We start from the raw sequence: 23,195 nt of genomic DNA on the forward strand, positions 1-23,195 counted from the left end.
CACTCCAGGAATCACACCATGTGCCTGTGAGTGTTGTCACTTACTTAAGTGTCATGGCATTCACAGGAGGTCCCCACCGTAGTTGTGCCTGAGAACTCAAAAGTATAGAGTCCCATCAGCTTCTGGAAGGAACATGGAACAAATCCTGATGAGATTCGTTTTGATAATCTTAAGGAGTTAACAAATATTTATCAAGGGCAGAGTGTACCCAACTGCTGGGGGTCTGTGATGAAAGATGAATGGCCAAGAGAACATTCTCTGACTTCAGGACAGATCTCCCTCCGCAGTCTTACCTGGGAGCCAAAGAGCCCCAAGCTCCATGAACAGAAGGAAAGCTGGCCTGGAAAACAAGCCAGATCTCTGGATCTACCCAGCTGCAACCAGCAGCTGAACACCCAGCTGCAACTTGGCCAGAGAGGACTCCAGGGGCCATCCCAGGGCTCCAAACACTCACCAGCACCCAGAAGATGGGGCAGAGTGCACCCTCAGCAAACTGGCAAGGGGATCGAAAAGAGAAGGGGGGCAGGGAAAAGAGGGCTCACAGAGGGAATGGCAGCACTTCCACAAACATAAACCGACCAGGATAAGCCCAAGGATGGGGCCAAAACAAACCTCATCAGGCTCAGGGCAGGAAAGTAAAGCTGTGCCTCAGTACAAGCTGGGGAGAGCTGGCCTAGCACCAGCCCTGTGGGAACAGGCCCAGGTGCTGGGGCAGACACCAGAGGGAACAGGAGCCAGCAGGAAGGGGGTGATCCCTGCCTGGCCAGATGCTGGCAAAGCCACTCTGCACACACCTGGTGCCCAGGTGGGGACCCACTTCAGCAGGAGACTCAGGAACCAAGGAGGGTCCAGCCATAGGCTACCCAGGTGGTCAAGGGCCTCAGGGGTATCATCCATAGGGAGAGGCAGAGGGGCCTGTTCTCTCTGGCACAGACAAGGCTGGGACCATCTGAGAGCTGTCTACAGCTACACCAAGACGGGAGCTGTAAAGACAGTGCAGACAAACACTCTCAGCCCTGGCAGACAGGGTAAGGAAGAGCAATGGCCACAAAAGGCAGCATGGAAGATTCAGGTTGGACACAAAGACTGTCTTTTTCATGTCAACCTTTCATAGAGAGGTTGTGGATTTGCTGTTCTTGGGGGTTTTCATGGCTTCAGGGGTCAAAGCCATGACTTACCCACCCAGTGCTAGTTCTACCCCTGCTTTGAATGAGTAGTTGAACCAGAAACCCCCAGAAGTTTCTTCTGACCATTATACCTGCAGCTCCATAATCTCATTAATTCCTGCAATATGCTTCCAGCAACTAGAGCCTTGTTTATATAATTGTTCTCAGACATAGTGAAGTCAATATTGGATATAGAACTATCCACAGATTACATCAGTACAGTCTTTTCTATAAATAACCAGGTGTTATCAATAGATTCCACTGCCAGCAGGCCCAACAGTTCTGAAATCACAAATATTTGATGTTAAAACTATTTTAATGAGTTGATGCCAAATATTTTAAAAAATAAATTACAGAGAGAATAGAAGTTGCACACCTAAGCCTACTGTATTTAAATATGCTGCCAAACACTATCCGATGGTCACCTCTGTTGATGACTCCGTGTTCTTCCAGAAAAAGAACTCTTCAAGATTACAATTTTACGCCAGTATATTGAAGAACAAGAAATACGAAGATATTTTTACTAGCTTGTATGCAGGAACTCCCTCAAATTTGAAAAAGGTAGCAGAATGTTTCCTACAATACACTATTTTGAACATGAAAACTTTTAAAATGTTACTGTGAAGCAGTACACAGGGATGCCTAACATTTAAGGATTGACTACTGATTTTCAGTGTCTATTTTTTTCCCAGCAAATCTCATTTTTGTTTTCTCCCAGTACTCAATAAGCTTTTTGAACCATCATAAACTAAACACTGAAGATGGACACTATGACCCAAACTGTTTTTCAGTCACCTTACAAGCGCAGGGCTTCAGTAATAATCAAAATTAAACCATTTACAGTAAACAAATAGTTCAGAAGTAACGTAGGAGTAGAAGGACTGGTTTCCTACAACTCACTCCCACAACAGTGCAGTTTAAGCAACAATTAAATGCAAGAGACAAAACAGCCTGGTGAAGGGGAAACCCAGATCATTACCTAACATTAAAATCCTGGGGTTTGGGTACTTCTGATCCAGCAAACCCGGAATTCCCACACTGTCACCAAGTTCCAAACCAACGAGAGCAACTCAATTTTATCAAGATTAGTAGCTAAAATGAACTTTCTTCTTTGCGTTGACTGATGCTTTTCACGCCTTTTGGTTAACTAAATAAAGTATTCCTCTAAAATAAACAAACCCCAGCTCTCTGCCCACATTAGTGGGTAGTGTACTGCAGTGGGAGGAGATCTGCAAAATCTAACAGTTTGTGCTGAAGACAATATTTAAACTACACATATTCCAGGGGATCTCACTTCAAAATAGGCTCTAATCCTGCCTAAGGTCCATATACCCTTAAACCAAACCCATCAATGAAGTCTAGAAGCACATGCTTCAACTCTGTTTCTCCCAAAATATCACTTGCATGTTCAGCAGGATCAGCAACAAAGAATCCCAGTACCCAGCCTACAGCGACAGGCATTCTGGGGACAACAACACACAGTTGTTCTCAAGTTAATCTTGAAGCAATTTTTATTAGCTCTGCAAAATACAGAGTAATACATGAACACAACAACTACATGCAGCTGAATTCTGTGTCATACCTCAAACAGAAAACAACTGCGCAACAAGAACATCATTTAATGCAACTCAGTATAGCTTTATAATTATCTTCATGAGGGAGGCTGTTGCACAATGACTCTTCCAAAGACATGAAAAGAATACTCACACCACCGAGTCTGACTACTGGTATACTTTCAGGATGGTTTAAACTGAACATGGTAAAAGCACTGTGGCAGAAGGGTAGTTGTGTTCTATGTCTTCCAGCTGAATGATTCCTGCTTCCTCTACTGCTGCAGGAATTTTTGGACTTCATGATGCAAGTTACTTGGACAATCACTGTATTAGCTGCAAACTAATCCTGGGGAAAAAAAAGAGAAAAGAAGATGAGTTTTCTGCCACAGCAGATCTCAATCACTGGAGAGCAGTTCAAACCTCAGCACTGACAGGAAGGTACTGCATAGGCCAGGACTGCCTGTTTTGGTGGCAATATAGTGCTAAACCAAGACAGGTGAATTGTTTAACCACAACAGAACTTTCCCTTCCCCTGCCCCCTAAAAAGACAGAAATACTTAAGACCTCTGGCATCAACCTTTTGAGTGGGGAACAGTAAGGTGTAGATCTCAAGAGACAAAGTAAACAATAAAAAATTAATTTGGCAAGGAATGCTTCCTTAAAGGTAATATTAACTTTGCAACCATTTAGATGCAGCTTCAATACTTCCCTGCCTTGCAAGAGGAACCTGACATTGGGGGAAGGGGGAATCAGCAGAGGAATATCAAGTTGCTTTTTACTCTCTGCATTGAAGTTCACCCTCACTGCAAGTCTGAACACTGTCCTTCAGCCTCTTTTGTTAATGCTGCACGTTAACATGGAGCTCTTCCCATAGGCTTCTGTGCCAAACACAGTCAGCAGACTCCACCTCCATGGAAATCAGCTGAGCAATTCCATAGCAATCACTCTTCCCAAATGCTGGAAGGAGTTCCAAGTCTGTTTTGCGTTCCCAGTGCTCCACTTGCCAGTACCTGGTACAGTGCACGTTAGTCCCAAAAGCACCCAGCCCTTGGGGAGGCCAAGGCAAACTAAAAGAACGTAAGAATAAACAAAATCCTTTCTGAGTAGTCAGAAGCATTTAAAGCACCTCAAGCAAAAATTCCCCTGAAGACCTTGCTGGTACAATACATTTCTGAATACTAATATTCCCAAAAAATATCTGTGAAAACCTCTACCCAAGGATGTGGTTCCACCCTCCTTCAGTGACTGGAAATGACACGTGTGGCTGACACATGAGCATCAGTTACTTCATTAGGTCAAGGGTACAGCTCTGGAGAATTTGCATGAGTGATGCAAGCTAAGCCCAAGAGTAGAGCTCCCACACAAAAATGTCATTAAATGTGGAGTTTCTACACTAAAGATTTTATTTTATATATAAGAGCCCAAAATAAAAGCTCATTAAAGTTAGGCATCAACCAAAAAAAAAAAGAGAAAACAAAAATTAAAGCTGCCCGCCTCATTTCACCACATTTGCCTAGAAAAATGTGTTTACAAAAACAGAAAAATAAGAAAACATATGGCTCTTCATAGGAATCCTGCCATACTCCATTCATGAACCAGATGATGATCCCCAAAAGAGGTTTGAAGTGCAAGGATGCTGCAGTCCTTAAGACTTACTTCACCTGTTGAAAGAGCTAAAAAGTTCACTCAGCTTTCCACAACAGTTACCATTTGCTTCAACTGCTTTTTTAAAAGCCAAACAAACTAGGACAGGTAACTGAAGAAAACTCCCAAGGTGTTTGGACACTGACCCAACTCTGCAATCAGTTGTTTTCCACAGCCTCTTCCATGGTGTCTACCTGCAGGTGTGGGACAAGTTACTGAAAGCAATTTCTAGAGACACCTACTGCTCCTAGTTTTTATCTGAGTGACCAACTGCAAATCCTCAGTCAGGAGGCTCAAGGTCAGGCTGGATGGGGCTTTGAGCAACCTGGTCTAGTGGAAGATGTCACTGCTCATGGCAAGGAGGTTAGAACAAGATGATCTTTTAAGGTCCATTCCAACTCAAACCCTTCTGTGATACTGTAACTGTAGCAGCTCAAGCAGAGGCCAATGAACATCGTATTAGCTCAACAGAAATACTGTAAAAACATCCAAGAAATTACTCTAAGGTATCAATTCAATTAAAAAAAAATCAATTTCATGTGCAGTTTGTACTCTTATTTCAATGTGAAGAATTCAAATGTAACTGGTCCTAGAGTAAAAAGCATCAGGAATAGCATTTCTAGAACAAGTATGTTCTGCAAAAATTGAACTTGTACAATGGGACCAACAAAGGTACACTTAAGGAAATGCTGCAAACACAGGCTTCCAGTCATTTGTATACAATAAACTCAAGTATCAAAACTCACCACCCTTGCACAAAGCCACAGTCAGCTGCCTTAGGCTCCACTTAAATGCAAGAAACAGAGTATCATAGCTGGCAATATTTGTCAAGCTCTGTACGCAAGTGAAATCTAATATTTAATCTTGCAAATACCAATTTAACTACAATACTACTTAAAAGTACAACACCTCAAACTAATTATATTTTACAACTTAAACCAGTAGCTTAAAAGACAGGAAATACCACAGAGTTAGCAATAGCCTGTACACCACAGTGCTTCAGTCTCCAACGATCTGCAAGCCCCATCTGTGCAAAGATAAACCAGACAGCTAAAATAATTCTACAGAGGGGGAAGAAATGACTGAAGCAAACAGCCACATAGTTCAAGTTACCAGCAGATTATAAACTGTCTGAACTATTAAGAAATAGATTTGTAGCATACCAGTAAACTGACAGAAAACTAGTAGTCACCTTCTCATTTAAAGGAGGCAACTTAAGAAAACATTAACCCTTCTCCTGCCCCCCAAAAAATAAATTAATGATTAAAAGTCTTTGAAAATTGCAGCAGAGGTTTGGTTTTACTAGGGTGTCTGGTACTCTCAGGAGAAATTTAAAAGTAGTATTACACATTACAGCAATTCAAGCTGTGTAAATAAAGGTCTTGTGTCTTAATTTCTATAAAAGCAAGAGGTCAGGTATCATTAACTACCAGAAGGAACTTCACACTGAAGTTTTTGCTGTGTAAGAAATAGCAACAAATACACCAAACCTCTCCCTGATCTTGCAATATGCAACTTCACATTAACATACAGAATCACAGTTTCCATCAGTTTGTTAGAACCAAGGAATATTTAAGTACACAGATTCATTAGACTTTGATGAGATTTTACCACTTCTGGTTAATATTTAGCATAACCTGACTCTTAACTGAACCATCACCTTAGCAGATCCTGATCTAACTAGTGTGTTTATCAAGACAAGTCATTCAGCCACTATATTCAAAGCAAAAAACTCATCATAAAATTTTAATTAGGTTTCTGAACTCAAAGCAATCATGCAAGCTGAAATCAAATGAAGAATGCAAGACCAAATAATCATGCTTAATCACATAATATCTGTAGCATAACTACTACATTTATTTTGCAATTAATAATATCAAAAGCATTGGATCAGATGTGACAACTCTTTTTTCAGTTAGAGTAATTGAAAAAAGAATCCAAAGAAAGGAAGAGTCAAAATAGACAGATGAATAGTTTAAGCAAATATCACAGATTTCCTTGTTTAAGAATCCGTCTTGCAGCACACCTGAGTCAAGTTTGAACACTGGAAGTTGTGTTCAGCTAGAGATATGTACACCAACCTTCATAAAGCCCTAGAAGTCACCTTTACCTTCCTTAGCATTTCCTTGAAATACTCCCTTGATATATTCAGAACAGATGAGGGGCAGGTTGCAGAAAAACTGGCTTCCCTGATACCAGAACATTCCCAGTGCTCCAGTGACCTGAAAGTACCTGATCCTGTCAGCAGACATCTTAGTTATCCCACTGCAAAGGGCTGTGTGAAACTTGTCCTTGACCTACAGCGAAATCCAAGGGTCATGCTCACAGAACCACCACCAAGAAAAACATTCCTGAACACTGCCTTTGTTGTACTAGGATAAAGTATACAGCTGTCAAACTAATATTAGAAATTAGTTAGCTGTAGTATTTTGTATCTTAACCTAATTTGATAGGAAAAAATGTGTTTACTTATCCTTCTAGAAGTGAGTGCAATACTGATTGCTCTTAAGTAAAAGTTTTACTAGTTAAGTTTACTGAACATTAACTTAAGCAAAACTCCAAAAGCAGCAGACTAAGGAGAAGATGAGAAAGAATATTTATTTACAAGCATGATCTGTATATAATCAGATCATTTAGTTAAAGTTTATCAGCAGGACTAAAAATATGTCCCATGAGATCTCTATAAAATGCTCAAGATACTCTCAGGAAACATTGAGTTAACAAAACACACTGCACTAATCATATGAGCATGCTGCAAGCATGTTCATTACAATACTGATGCATATCAAATATGGACCAGTCAACCAGAAAAATGAATATGGATAGAATGAAAAAGCAACACTCTTTCAACACAAAGGTGCCCATCTTCAGACAGAGCCCCAGTGAGGATGAGGTAAAAGAAACGAAGATGTGATGGAAAACTTAGCAATTTTAACTTTAAATACTTAAAGCTAACACTAATGAGAGACTATTGCTATGAGTACTGACTCTCCAGGCCCAACAGCAGAGAGCTGCTTTAGAACTCTAGGTATGAACAGCCAGATGTGTCATCATGTGTTAAACCAGAACACAACTTTGCATCTCTTCTGCTTCTACCCTTTTGTTTCCCATTTCTATCTTATAAAACAAGTCTGCCTCCTGTTTTACTATTCTGTTTGCCTGGTATTGAGGATATGGGGAAAGGATACAGTTTGGTGAAGGTTAAAAAACCTGCTCTGTGCCAGCAGTCCCAAGCAGTCTGCACCCTGGGAGAGATGTTTTGGAAGCTCATGCACTGAGAAATATTTTCTGCCAAGCTGCAGAGGGTCAGCAGGGCATCTTCTGTTGCCAAAAAGTACTTTCCAGAAGGTACAAATGTGAGCCTTTCCTGGGAGTGACCAACAGTACACAACACAGCTCCCCACTCATCCCAAACTGCGAACTCACACGCTGTGATTCCTGTATGTAAAAGTGCCCACGAGAGTCAGAGCACGGCCACTCTGAGAGGTGAACTGAGCAGTTTGGATAAGGCAGACACCAGCTCAGTCTTCAGAACACTGGGAAACACTCTGAACATCTGCAGAATGACAACCCTGAGTTTGGCTGAGCCCTGCTGTATCTGCAGAGAGAACAATGAAATGCATGAATAAAGCCCTCTGAGGCTCAGCTGGCAGTTTGATTTATTATACTCACGTTAAGCCTCCAACATTCATTCTCCGCATAGCTCGGATACAGCAAAAGATTTGGTTTGGATGAACTTCTTTTATTTCTTTATTCTTTACATAAAATGCCCATGTTCTTACAAATTTCACTAATACCACTTTGATATCTAACATGTTGATTCAGTGTGCGACATCGGAATTAAATGGCCTTTTAGCTTCCTCATTCCCACAGGATTCATCACACCCTCAGACATGAAACAATCTTATCTAGGGCACTTCTTGTGAATACTTTAATCTTTTTTCCTTTATCTTTCTAACCTTCACTTCTGCAGAAATATAGACCAAATTTGCTCTACCTTGTTGTGCTGTTAAACTCTTTACTGCTGTTGTTCAGACTGAGGCATGCTAATACAGTGTACAAGGAGCAAACTGGTATTACTAAAGGATAACTTGAGACATGCAAAATTATCTGTACTAAATAAATTTTAAACTGCAAGGTGTGTGCTGCTCCTTTCATTCAGATGCCATCTCAGACAAAGCAAAGCCTCTTTCTCGGGAAGTAGGACATTCTCCAGTTAGACCAGTTCACTACTGTTTTAGCCTATGGAACTCACTGAAAAAGAAAAAAGCAGGAATATTTTGAAACAAATACAAACAAGACCAAGTTGCTACAGATCAACTGCATCTCAATACACTCTCTTCCATGTGTATACCTTATTGCTGTTATAAATTGATATTATAACCTTTTTCAAGTAAGAATTGGTAGGGCAGGAGGGGTTTTTTGTTCCATTTCTGGATTTATTTTTCTCTATAATCCTTAGCATTGTAGTAGGGGATATGGGATCAATCATTCACCAGTGCAGCCATCCCTTTGCTCTTCTTTCCATTCCACACTCCAGGAGTGCATCCAATCAACAATCTGGAAAAGACCACTGAGCCAGGCAATGAACAGTCAGGCCAGACAGCTACCCAAAGGGTTTTCCAATAAATTAGATAAACTAAGTTATGTAAACAATTTATCACAAATAAGTCTTACTACCTTCCAGACCTTTTCAGAGAAAGAAATAAGTCTATCATCACGCAGGTTCAGGCACTAAGATTTTGGATCATTTTAACATTATTCTACGTCATGCACGCCAAAGATAGATCTGAATAAACTTGCAGATGAAGTCTACAATAAACTGAACAGATTTTTTTCTAATGTTTTCCAGTCCTGATAGTTCTGAAAGCACTGACCTTTCCCTCATCCCAGAAGTTCCCCTGACAATGGTAGGCATGCCTTCACCCTTATATATGCTTCTAACTCGAAGATTTTTACCTCTGGAGTACCAAACACTGATCAAAACAGAAAAAATCCCCAGCACATTCACCAAACCCAAAATGCAGCAGCATGCAACCAGCATACTGACAGTCTATTCAGCTTGTTCTCAATCTGATTATTCACGTGTTTTGTACTGACTGCCATCTGCCCACTCCTCCTCCTGTCTGCCTCTGACACAGACTTTGTGCCATCTCATATGCTTTTTTAGCACTTTTCTGCACACTTGCTTCAGGACACTGCTACATAGAGGGAATAAACTTCATTGTATGATTGTTTCCTGGGGATTCCCAGGCATTAAATTTCAAATCAACTCCAATTTAGAAAAGGTTCTGCCATGTAACACCCGAAAAAGCCCTTCATACTTATTGTCTGCTTCAAAAACATTTATATATATAAAATATGTATGCAGAAAAATTATATATATTGAATATATGTATAAATATATTTACATACATACTTAAGACAGAAAATAGATTCAAGAAAAACTCAGTCATTACTCACACTCTTTTTCTCCTGATTTAAACTGCAATTTGAGTACTAACCACCTGGAGATACATACCAGAGTAAGCACACAGGTATTTTTATTTTAGGCAAACAATCCAGTGCTTCACAGGATGTGACAGTTGTCTCCATTAACTCCACGGCTGTTGCAGCCAAATCTTATCATGCATTGAAAAGGACGCTGGGATTAATTATGTAGCTCCAATCTGGCCCTTTTATTAGTATCAGGAATGCTCATTCCCCAAGTTGTACATGACAGTCCCTTAAAACTCCATCTGGCTTTTATGATTTACACCAAGAACTTCCGTGCTAAGAGTTCATGAATGTATTAACTGCATGGAGGGGTTTTTTTCCCCTCTCTTTAAGAAAAAAAAGTTTGCAACAAACAGCTTAAGTATGAACGAACCTGCAAATGCCTGTTAGCAACTGGAATTTAGGAAGTAAGAAAGATTCTATGCTTCTTTACACAAGGTTTGTTTGAAAAATTTGGAGAAAAATAAACGCTGAAGAGCCTTTGCTTTACTGTGTCTGCTGCTGACCTTTAGACCTGACACCCACTGCATCCTGTGGGAAACTTTTTCCAAGAGCCAGCCTTCTTATAAATATTTTAGCAGATTTAAGCATCCAGACCACATTTTATTTGCCCACATCTGCTAAAAAAGCTATTGATTCATGATAACATATATGTGAACTTTTATATTCATATAAATATTTGTAATGCAATAAAATATAATTAACAAAATCTTGAATGTGCTAAATGAAGGAGCTTTTGAAATTTGGGATTTTTTTGGGGGGAGTTTGTTTGGGGTTTTTTTTTTTGTTTATACAATGCTTATTCTTATAGCTGCTACAGGTCTCTAAAATGCACACAACTTCTTTGCTCCCTATTTTCCTGTACATGGCTTCAAAACAGATTTGCATGTCCTCCAAAAATAACAAAAGCACTAGGAAAAGCCCATGCATCCCTACCTTTGATCAATAAAAGTAGTAGTGATAATTCAAGTTCCTTCTCAAAACAAAAATTTAATTTTCTCTTATATGTTTTGGCAATAAGTGTCCTTAAACTTCGTAAGAACAGCTCACTTAAAGGCATCTGTTTAGCTTTTCAGTGTCTAAGGACTGCACCTGTTCCTTTTCACATAACCAGTCCCCTTGTCAAGTCTTGCATTCCTCTTGTTTCTCCACTACAACGAAAAACTGTTTTGTGCAGTATGGAGCAGATCACTCAGGAAAGTCACAGGACAGATCTGGTTACTTCCACAAGGAAAATCAGTACCCCTCTCCAGGTGCACTTCTTCTCCACCTAAACCCTTCTTCCCTGTATAAGTGGTTCCCTTGCAGAGCTATAAATCTCACAGTCCTGTACACAGCTGTGCCAGATCAGAGCTCGAAAGGCAACTTTCCAGCTGTTCCGAACAAGCCAAGGAGTCACACAAGGACAGCCACGTTCACCAAGACAGGTAATCAGGAATTTGGCTCCCTCACACTGCTACAGCACTAACAAAAGAGACTGAAGTATGAAACATCAGACACTATTTAAAGAAGGTGGTCCATTTACTTAGAACTAGATTATGTGCATTGAGTTATTGAAGGATTTTATGCCAGCAAGTTTCAGCTAGATTTAGCTGAAAAGAAAAACAGAAGAAATGTTTGGGTTTGAGAGCTTATAATGGAGGGTTTGTTTCAATTTCACCCATCAAGTGGCAGTACTTCCATTACGCATGACTAAATGCCAACTGCAAGGACAACTTTGAAGGGTCAGTATCTGAAGACACAATTAATTCCTCCCAAACACCTTGTAACAGTGTGCAGTGACAACATAATAAAAGCCTTTATTTTCTAGTCTTAATATTATCGAGGGAAACTTAAGTCCTTTGAGTTTTATGGCTGTTTTATCACCAGCCATCAAACTGCATTAGTGGCCCATCTACATATGATACAGACCAAGGCTTCAGTCCCATAAAACCTGTCACAGCCACATGACTTCACAGTGGTTACAGCTCCATTACCAAAAGGAGCAGGGGACAAGCTGTGTCTCACTCCAAGTTATTCCTCAGATGTCTCCTAGGACACTGTTATGCTCCTGGATCATAGGAAACTTGCATGCAGACATTTGAGACAAGCAGCAGCTCTCAAACCCTCCCGTAAGATAACGCCAGTGAATTATCATGCATGAGAACAGCCGGACAGGATGTACAGTGTAAGCTTACATAAGACACAAGGCACTGCTGGGAACCAGCACAAGTGAACAGCATAAATGGCTCAGGAAAATGCTGATGTCACTCGTGTACATTCGGCTTGCGCTGGCCAAGTTTCTCTGAAACCAACACTGGCCTTTCTGGCTGTTTGTAAAACCTTGCAGTCTGCTCTGCTACAGCCACATCTTGAAAAGGAACTTGTTTTCAAAAACCTGTGTTTCTTCCTAACGAGAGCTTTCTTTAAGATGAGCAAGAATCTAAAGAAAAACAGAAAATGTAATGGAGAACTGGAAAAAGCATGTAATTGTGTACACAAACACATGCACCTAATACTTACTGAGAAAATAGTTCAAGCACAACTTACCCACTTGAAAATATGACCTCTGCAAACCTACTAAGGTCAATGAGACTTACAGTAGTTACTCAGTGAGCCCTGCTTGCATAAATTAAAGATGCCTAAGGGTAGCTATGAAACTGGGTATTTGATTTTTCCAGGGCACCTACATATTATGAATTAACAATGAATTGCCATTCTACCAGAGCAGCTTTCAGGTTCATTAAAAAAAAAAAAAAAAAAAAAACCAAAACACAAAACCCAAACCCAACTGGGTTGTGCTTACCTCCTCCTCAACACAAAAGCCTTCCTATTTAACATTAATCTGATTATGGAAGTTTCATATTAAATTGAATAGGTAAGTGAGAAACTATAGATCAAATTATTTTCAAAAATCCCCAAGATATGAGGCAAACAGTGCTTCTTCCTGGTGTATCCTTCTACAGTATATTAAAAAAAAATTAGAAAAAAAGATGAGTAATCAAGCTGCACAAGTTAGTATAAAGCAAAACTGTAAAGAGGGAAAACTTATTTCACGCAGGCCAGGATTTGCAGCAGCAGCTCCCAGCTCTGTGTTTGGCTGCTTCCATCTGTTATTGCAGTGGCTGCACTTCAGAGCAGTGTGTGAACCACGACAGTCAACTCCTTCAGCTTCAGAACTCCTGTATTTAGGTTTTTGCCTATGAAATCCTTTAAAGTATTCTGATTTTACATCGAGAGCATCCTATAAGGTGAGGGGAAAAATACTACTCCTAAAACTAAGTTTGCCTTTCATTACAGGTATAATGAACAATTTGTCACTCCCTTTAGTATTTCCTTGCAAAAACACCACGTAGCTCAGAGATGTCAACTATCGGGATCATCTGCCACATTAGAAATTCACAAGGTTTCCTTAGCAGTAGAAGGGGATACCACACCAGCTTTGTTCTAGGCTAACAGAAGGGAAAAAAAAAAAATCCATGAAGTATTTGCAGTGTGGAATGGCAGCTCTTTGAAAGCACACACTACATCAAAATATGAAATGCAAGATGACCACAGTGCAAATCATGCAATATCACAGGTTATTAAATGTCTTTTTAAGCAAGCTCCTATTTCCATCAAAGTGTGGCTACTACAGTTCATATCCTGGCTAGAGCCTCTCTGCTTCTATAATAGAAATACCATCACTATCTACCCATTATTACTACAGCAGATAAGCATTTCACAGTCATCAGTATGTTTATCCACAGGACATTTTTGGAAAGCATCGCTAGTCCCGATTCATAAGCAAACAGAGGACTGATGGGTGCAGAAAGAAGACTGATCCAAGGTCACAGAGTAAGTCTGTGGTAAAGTAAGAAACTTCACCTGGTTTTGCCTTCCTGCAACTAATACTTTCTATTAATGAGTCACTGCTGCTCCTCTAAATTATTCTTTCAGCAGGAAGAGACAACAGACTGCCTGTGGCATTCAAACTCTTCATGCTAATAGCAGCTCTGCTCCAGGGTTTGCTAAAAAATCACACCCAAGGGCCTTGTTCTGTACTGTCACAGAATCCTGCTTGTGCAATGGGCTGCTGTGGGGGGAAAAAAGGAATATACATACAGATATATTATTAGGTAGCCTGCCTCATCTGTGACCCAGGTCTTTCCCTAGAGAAACAAAACCCAGTCCTTGAATAGTTTTACTCCCTCACGCCACAGACCACCGGGCAAGGGCGAAGTGCAGGGAGGAAGGGACAGTCAACTGGGAGTCAAGTTATGCAAAGCTGGGGGCCGGGCGGGGGGCAGAACTCCCTGAGGCCCACAGAAAAAAAAAAGAAAGCCCAACTTCTGTTCAAGGGTCATGGGGGTCACAGTGCCGGGGTCACAACAACGGGGGAAAAGACCCCCGGCACGGGGGGTGGGGAGGGGGCACCGGGAGGGTGCAGGGCTCCCGTCCCACCCCGCACAGCGCAGGGAGCCCCCTTCCAGCTGCCCCACCGCCGGGAATGGCCGGCCGCGACCCCTCACACGAGGTCCTCCACAGGCGCTCCCCAACCCGGCCCCGACCCCCTCCTCGCCGCCTGTCCCCCAACCCAAGCCCGGCCCCGGAGCGCCGCTCCTCCCGTACCTGCGCGGGGAGGCGGCGGGGACCGAGGAGCTGCCTCGCCCGGCCGGTGCGTGCCGCGGAGCCTCCCGGAGCAGCCGTGCCCGCCCGTGCCGCCCGTGCCGCCGCCGCGGCCCCACCGCGCTCGCTGCCCTCGCCTCCAGTTTGACCTTTCCGTGTCTCCGCCGCCCGTCCCCGGCACCCTCTGACGTCACCGCCATGGCAACCAATCCCCGCCCTCTCCCGGCCCCGCCCTCCAACCCCGCGCGCGCGCACGCGCCGCCGGCCGGAGGGGGCGGTGCCTCCATCCCCTCGCTGCCAATGAGCGCGCGGCGGGGGCGGCCTCGCCCCGCCCCCCGCAGTCACCCACAGGGAGCAGAGCCGAAAATGAATATGGAGTATTGATATTGTGTATATTTCTGTCATAGATGTGTGTATATATGTGTGTATATATGTACATGTGTCTATATATAGTACATTCCTTCTTTCCCCCCACAGCAGCCCAGTGCACAAGCAGGATTCTATGACAGTACAGAACAAGGCCCTTGGGGGTGATTATTATTTTTTTTAGCAAACCCTGGAGCAGAGCTGCTGTCGGCTATAGGGTTTGAATGCCAGGGCAGTCTGGTGTGCCTATGGGCATGTGTGCCTTGGGAGTGTGAGATGTGCGAGCACACGCGCAAAGGCCTTCATGGAGTCAGTCCTTCCCTCCTCTCTACTGGGAGAGAGGCAATGTCGGGATCCTGGCTTATGGCAAGTTGAACATGAGTGCCCCGGCAGCCAGGAGGGACATCCGTCTCCTGGGGCATCAGGGACAGCATTGCCAGCCAAGCAAGGGGATTGTCCCACTCTGCTCTGCACTGGGGGCCTCCCCTCGACCCGTGGGGGCAGTTGTGGGCACCACAATATAAAGGCATTAAGCCGTTAGAGAGTGTCCAAAGAAGAGCCATGAGGGTGGTGAAGGGTCTGGAGGGGAAGCCATATGAGGTGTGGCCAAGGTCATTTGCTCTGTTCAGCCTGGAGGAGACTGAGAGGAGACCTTACTGTGGTCTGCAGCTTCTTCACAAGGAGTAGCATCAAACCCTCTGGTGACCAGTCACAGGTCCCAAGGGAATGACCTGATGCTGTGTCAGTGAAGGTTTAGGTTGGATATCAGGAAAGGTTCTTCCCCCAGGAGGTGTTTGGGCACTGGAACAGGGTCCCCAAGGAAGCGGTCATGGCACCAGCCTGACAGAGTTCAAGAAGAGTTTGGACAATGCTCTCAGGCACATGGTATGATTCTTGGTGATCATGCTGTGCAGGGCCAGGAGTTGGGCTCAATGATCCTTCCACTGGAAGTGGTCATTTCCAACTCAGGATGTTCTCTTTGATTCTATCCTGTTCTGTTCTGTGAATTTAAATACTGCCTTTTCTATGCACACATTTGCACAAGCTCAGCTTGTGCCATCACAGTTTGCCTTCTCCTTTCCATCTCTAGTGTTCTTTCATATCCCATGACACTTAAATATTCCCTGAGGATCAAGCTGCTTTTCCAGTCCCACAACTTACAGCACGATCCTATTGTTTAGAGAGCATATGGGTAATTGCTTTTTCTTTTTCCAAAATACTTGGCGTAGATATCATATATGTAATGTGTATAACATATGGAAGGCTGCATATTTCAATGCCTCAGTGCACAATGTGTGCATAAATGTTTTATGTGTAAATGCTTTGCTTCAAACACTTGTCAGCTGCGAGCACATGCAGCTTGCAACTTGTGTAAGGTCAGCGTGTTTGACTCAGGGTTTGTACTTTGTTTCATGAAAGGCGTGTGCATTAGCAGCATGTTACATATTTCAGGCTTTATATCAAGATAAGTATGCAGGCATGGTATTTAAATACACTATCAATTAGCAATTACACTGTCTTTCAGCTGCCCAACATGCAGAACACAGTGAATACTGTATGTGTGCCACTTGCTGTCATTTTTGGAGCTGTGACAAATTTCAAACGATTTTAATCAAGATATTCATTCAGAAATACAATCCAATATTCATCAAAAATGCAAGCTATGTTCAGCAAACCTTTCCTGAAGGTGGATAAAAGGGCATGGATACAGTTTTCCTGCCTTTGAAATGCACCGTACCTTTATTCCAGAGTATTAACAAACCAGTTCAAATCCTATCATAGCAAGACCAGGATCTGCAGTGTGAATTCATGCATGGTTTGTGTCTTGTTCATTTGAAGGTAGAGATTTAATAAGGAAATAATTTTAAAGAGACATTTTTAGCTATCACTGAATTTGTGACATAGCTTATTTCTTATCAGCCCAAGTAGATTTAGTGTTGTGTTACTGACTGATAATGCCGTGGTTGTGGGTTTGATACCTGTGCAGGCCATTCACTGAAGAGCTGGACTCAATGATCCTTGTGGGTCCCTTCCAACTCAGAATATTCTTTGATTCTGTGAAAATGCTACAACTGGATGCTGTTCAGAGAAGGAGTGTTTGGGTGGAAGGCAGCTCTTGCGTGGTGGGTGGCGAGGGTGACGCCAGCCTGCATCGGCAGGCCATGTGTGGATCTGCTGGCTTTGCATAGTGGTTCTTTTTCATGGGTTCCTTTAATTCCAGTCTCCAAGCCATGAGTCTGACTGTGGCCAGCTCACAAGGCTGTGAAGGGGATGAGTTTGGCCAGTCAGGAGCAGCCAGGAGTGACCTTATTCTAAGGTACCAGAGAACCATCTGGGCTGGATGTGACTGTCAGCCAGGATAAACTGTGTATCAAGACACCAGGACTTGGACCTTCATATTTGTAACACTGAAAAAGTGCGGTGTCCGTGTTATCAATCCCCACAAAAACTCTGTTGAGTCAAATTAGGAGGAATACTTTGAAAAGCAAACTCTGAGGAAGGGCATAAATAAATGAGCCACCAGGAATATATCAGTATGACCTCAGTGTGTCTGCAGGGAAGTCATTTCCTTTCTGCACATCTCCTGTTGCTCCCCAGTTCAGCGAGGAGAGTCCTTTCTTTTCTCCCGGGGGTCAGGTGATGTAATCAGTCTTAGTTGGGGACATAAATACAGTCCTCAGCATGAGTAAATTCAAACCAAATACACTTCTTTGGCATTTTTATCCATGAAATCTTAAAAAAAGCCAAGATAAGCCCATAATGACTAATTGGATGTGACGAAAGGAGATGGCACAACAATGTAGGTGAGGGAGGAGATGGAGAAATCAGTCCTGAGGAAAGATCTGGCACCCACAAGGCATGAGAGAGCCAGAGCTCATCAGTTCAAATATAATCTTCCAGAAAGGGAGGGGGCAAAAAAACCAACCCACCAAGGTCTCTCATTCTTGCACAGACAATGCCAGGCTCCCGCACCGGATTTCCATGAGAAAGGCCACTTCTGGCATTGGCGTTCTGCTGCATCGAGTCCTTGCCACAGACCTCCTCCTCAATGCAAGGCTCAAAGAGGAGGGGAGGAATAAACTCTGCTTTCCAAAAGGGCTGGAGCTGCCAAAGAGGCCCATGGAAAGCGAATTGTGCAATGAGGGAAAACAGGGAGGGAGGATCCCTGCTCATAGACACAGTGAAATGCCTGTCGAAAATAAGTGGGAGAAGGGGTAAGAGGCATTTTGGTGCATTTATACAGATGTCAAGTGAGCGCTGGTTTAAAGCAAAGTCGTTGATGAGGACACTGATGTGGGGTTGATTTTGAATGCTGCAGCATTGCACTCAAGTCTTCCCTTCATATGCATAACATCCATAAGTGCTGCTTATTTCAAATCCCAGCTCACACAGAGGTTTTATGAGCACTTCTTATTCGTAAATCCTGGAGCGCTTTACAAAGACAGAGCTATAAATAAGATGGATGGGAAAGCGAGGAATTGAGTGGGGCTTTTAAAGGACAGTGGATTGTTTCTTTAAGGGTTTCTGTGGATAAGAACTAGATAAGAACTGTCATTTTACTGAATATAAAATATTTTGCAATGGCACACTGTGTCAAATTACTTGTGCATAGATATTTATATTATTAAGGCAAAGTTTTGTCCTGCTGTGTCCAAATTGTCTCTAGCTAAGCTTTTGGAAAGTATGAAAAAGAAAAGCACTTACTGTTAGATTTTAACATAGTGTATGGATGTTTTAGGCACTTTTAAATCAAACAGATCAAAGCCTTTTATTCCTAAATGCCAGAAATCCTGTGATATTTGTGTAATTATGTAATTTGCCCTGTCTGTTTTACATGTTCCCAAAGGTTTATTATAGGCAGCTTTCAAATTAAGTGGGCTGGAACGTTTGATGCTCTCTTCCCTGTTTTCAAAGCCTGTGCAGAGCCCATACTGTGTGAGTGACACTGCTGTTAAAGGGGTAGAATTTTGGTTTTATCACAAGGTATGCGGAGAGGGAAAGGAGAGTGCCCTGGTCCTAATTCTGGCTCTATGCTCCAAGGCAGCCATTTAATTTCTGCTTTCTTCATCTTCCCCCTCCACGGAGCTGGGTACAATAGTTCCTTATTCTCCAAAGTGGCACAAAGCTTAATTAACTTTGAGAGAAGGAATGGGTTAATTACCAACAACAGGGAGAGGGTGGGGAAAGCCCCAGCACTGTAAGCATCTCTGTGTTCATACTCACCTGTGTGGGACTGTTTTACCACTGATGTTCCACTGCACCACAAACTTGGCAATTTTGGGAAACCCCTAATCACTTCCAGTGCATTTGAAACAACATTATTATATAACCAGGAGGCAGCCACAGACTGATGGCTCAGCAATGTTTTATGCAGCAATCCTTTTACCCAAGGGTGACCTTGTAACTGAATAATCAAAGCCATATTCTACTCTCAACTGCACCTGTGCTGCCACTATTTACATTGCATTAGCACCTGAAGGCCCCATTGTATAAGGCACAGCAAACCTGCTGCTGTTTGGAAGAGACTGGAAGTGGGAGGGGAAGCAATAACAGAAGCAAAATATTTGTCTCAAGGTCATATATCAGAAAAGTAGCTCTGACGGGAGAAAAGATCAGGTCTCCCAAGTGCTATGTCCCATGAACAAGTGCTTTTAGGGATGAAAGTGTTTTCTGGGGATATAAATATAAAATGCAGGAAGATCACAATGTCTGCAGCAGGATTTGTTCTTTGTTTATTCTTCTTGCTGTCTGTAGAAGTCCTTGTTTGGTAATTTTGGCATTTGGCTTTTTTTCTTAGACACTTTAATATTTAGGCAAATATTAAATTGTAATTTAATTGTCAATGCCCTTATGAGAAGTGTGATATTATATGAAGTGCATTATGATTTTCCTAGTAACAGACCCAAAAGATCAACACTTTTATTTCAGATTTTTTTTTGTTGTTGTTGTTGGAAAAGTTAATTGTTGCTGAAGTGATACTGCTTTTGTAGTGCTCTTTTGTAGGGCATGAAACAATGAATCTTCAAGTCACAGCACCCCACTTTCTACCCAGTGTTTCTCTGTCACTATCAGCTCTGCTTTGGTTTGATCTAACCAGATGGTATCTCACAAGATGCTAGACATGAATATTTCATATGGTTTAGAAACTGTTTTTCCTCACTCTTCAATGGTAAAATGTGTTGATTTAAGACTTTTCACAACTTGAGATACTTTCTGGCCTGGCGCCACAACTCAGGCCAAAGACAGCTGAGCATTGTTGTCATCTCACAATGTGGGAAGCAGAGGATGTTTTGGACTGCTGGAAAAATGGAGCTGAAATTTTCCATTAAAAGAAAAAAAAAAACATTGTTCAGACAGCAATCTTCCAGTTGAGCTGTACAAGTTACATTTTTTTGGACATAAGTGGAAAGTCAGAGGCATTAGATCAATGCAATTTTTGATCTATTGAATCAGCAGCCAAGTTAATTTCAAATCTCTGAGCCAGCAAACACTTTGTTTTCATTCAAAGATGGTTTTATTTCAGTTTAGGCCATTTCTAAGGCTGCTTTCTTATTTACAGTATCAAAGTCTTCAGCCACTGTATCCGGTGATATAACTCAGTTAACAGTCTCCTGCCTTTCCCTCAGACTTTGCTTTTGCTCCTCTTTGGAGATTTGAGTGATTCCTTTTGATTTAGGTCGGTGTTGGTTTTACTGGATGATCGATATCAAGTTGCAAGTGCTGCACTGAAGCTCTGGAGCTTGCAAAACCAGTTTTTTGGTTTCTTCAGCTGCACATGAAAATTTTTATTTTATCTTTCCAGCCACAATTCAGCTCCAGATTAACACACACAGCTTGATTCAGTTGCCCACACGTAAAACTTCTGTGCCATTTAAGATATTGTAGACAACTGGACCTCCTGCTTCAGAAGGTCACAAGTCCACTGTAGATCCTGTGTAATTTCTGACAGTCCCATAAATACATCTGAGATACCCTGGCGCATTTCCAGTGACTCTTGGCACTTGCATTTCAATTGGTTAAATGTAACTGGGCTGTGTGCAGGCATTTCCCTCTGAGCTGGGTATCTATATTCCCACCAGAGCCAACAGAGACCCAGCCAGCAGAGCCTAGAGAGCATCCAGCTGACCAGGCCTCTAGCGTCCACTCTGGGGTGTGGGATCATCATGCTTTTCTGCTGGACATTCAGTTGACACATTTTTCTGAGCGGGGGGTGTTTTGCTGTTTCTTGTGCATGCTGGAATCTAATTTAAACAGTCTCTGCACACCAGACAGAGTCACACATAGGAGGAGCCAAGTTTCAAGGGACTGAGAATCCAGGACTTTCTTTTCAGCTAGAAGGCAGACACCTAAAAAAGGCAGGCAAATTCCCAAGCAAAAAATCCTCCTTAACCCAACTGTGGTGCTTCTCTGTTCCACAACACAAGCCTTGCAATCTCCTGGAGTGGTGGATGGCCCATTCATAGAAATGAGCAGTTGTACTCCCTCAAGCCACACTTTATGTCAATGTACATCTGCTCTGGTTTACTTTATGTTCTACATCCTATGATACTGCTGTTACGCACACATTCCACATGGAACATGTGAGGTGTATATTCTGATGTATTATGAGCTGGAAGTAAGAAGTACAAATATCAACCCCACTTCAGGAAGATGTGGGATGCAAGCGGTGACAGTGGTGGAAGAAGAGCTGGGAACTGACATCAGAGATTCAGGATGATACAGAAGATCAAGCAGATGTAGCACAGGGTAGAAGAAAAGAAATCAGGAGGAAGAATCAGATGGATTGGAGAACATGAAGTTAAAGGAGAAGAGGGAATAGCATGCTAATTGAGAGGCAGTGTCAGACAATGCTGGAAAAAACAGAAGATAAAGCACAGAAGAAGGCGTTGGTCCTTTGGCTGGACTACAGTATCTCCCCGGGACACCAGCAGAACAAAGTGTTGAGATTCACAAGAAATCTGTGAAAGCAAAGGAAAACATTTAGGCTGCATTTACCAAAGCACTTTAAAGAGCAGTGTAATTCTGCCCTGATGGCAGAACAGCATGGGGATCACAGCATCTCTGCCCTCTGACACACCAGCCCTGCAGGGCCAGAGGCAGAACAACTCCTGAGTGACTGAGTCCCACTGTCTGCTACTACAAACAGCCTCATGAGCAGGTTCAAACCTGCCAAATTTTGTCACAAAAGTAGTTTGGATGCCCCCCACTCTCAACACATTGCAGCTATTAGGCATCCCTGTTTGGTTGGTTACAAATCTGCACTAATTTTTTTCTGAGACAGTTTATACCACCTGTTTCTGCACCAGAATTGGCTTTTCACTTAAATAGTTTTCCCCAGTGTTTCCCTCCTTATTGTATTTTTAGAAAGCAGTCATGTTCTCTTGCAGCCACTCTTCTGCCAGACTAAACAAGACTTCTTATGAAACAGGACGTTATAAAATAGGCCCTCCATTCCCATGGTCCTTCAAAAAGCCCTTCCTTTTACCTAGTCCACACTGAATTTGTCTTTTCTGAACTCATTCAGTCAGATGTGGGCAGAGTTTTTCAGAGAGGCTGGAGGGACAGCAGTGTTTCCTTGTGATCACAGCTGCATTCCAAGTCCTGCATTCAGCCTTGCCAGTCATTCCATGTATACAGGATCCATAGCATCTCTCAGTCATGGTCCCTACAGGCCATTTCTATCCCTCCCAGTGGAGTACTTGAGGCAGGATGGTTTTCCTGGCTTAACCATTCCCCTCAACAGGGGAAGGATCCTTCAGATCCTCTGGCTGCAGTTAACTTGCCTCCAGGAAGGCTGTGATTCCCCCTTCTCCTCATTCCCTGTAGTGCAGAAACCCTTTGCATAAGATGAGTTGGATTCTTACCTGTATGTGAGATGGCAACTCTCATCTTCAGCTTAGTTTTGGATCCTCCACCTGTGTCCAAGCCCAAATGCTTGTAATACATGGGGGAGAGCTTCTGCCCCACAACACTTCTGCAGCTCTGGGAGGGATCCCAGTTCCACCAGCCCTCCAGCAATTGCAGGAACACAGCAATGGTTGCCCAGCTATACTTTTCTTGCAAGGAGCATTGCCTGCTATGCTTCCCTTAAAAAGACAGCACAACGCTTTTTTTTTTTTTTCCTGAAAATCAGAACAAAGCAAAATAAGTGTTGAAAATAAAGTGTTATCTCCCAAGGTCATCTATCTTTATGATCTCACCAACTTTATTTATACTACCTTTATCTTTATTGCAGTTTTTCCTCAGGAGGATTTAACCTTCAGACTCCTTATTCTAACTATGGGAGTTCTTTTGTAGTGGCTGCAAATATTCTTCCTGGGTTATATTACTTTCCTTACTTTTCAAAACTAGTCCACCACACTTTTGTTTTACAGCTGTTATA

General features: G+C 42.5%; 1 long non-coding RNA gene across 1 annotated transcript; it reads right to left on the reverse strand.

Annotated features, from left to right (window-relative positions):
* Window positions 1–2,648: 2,648 nt before the first annotated feature.
* Window positions 2,649–14,628, reverse strand: LOC138105489 (uncharacterized). The gene is made up of 2 exons (XR_011148498.1): window positions 14,450–14,628; window positions 2,649–3,065 (listed from the first exon to the last, which is right to left on the reverse strand). It is a non-coding gene; the product is annotated as an uncharacterized lncRNA (long non-coding RNA).
* Between the last annotated feature and the right edge of the window lie 8,567 nt (window positions 14,629–23,195).

The sequence above is a fragment of the Aphelocoma coerulescens genome, chromosome 2 (genome assembly GCF_041296385.1).
Source record: "Aphelocoma coerulescens isolate FSJ_1873_10779 chromosome 2, UR_Acoe_1.0, whole genome shotgun sequence".
Classification (NCBI taxonomy): Eukaryota; Metazoa; Chordata; class Aves; order Passeriformes; family Corvidae; genus Aphelocoma; species Aphelocoma coerulescens.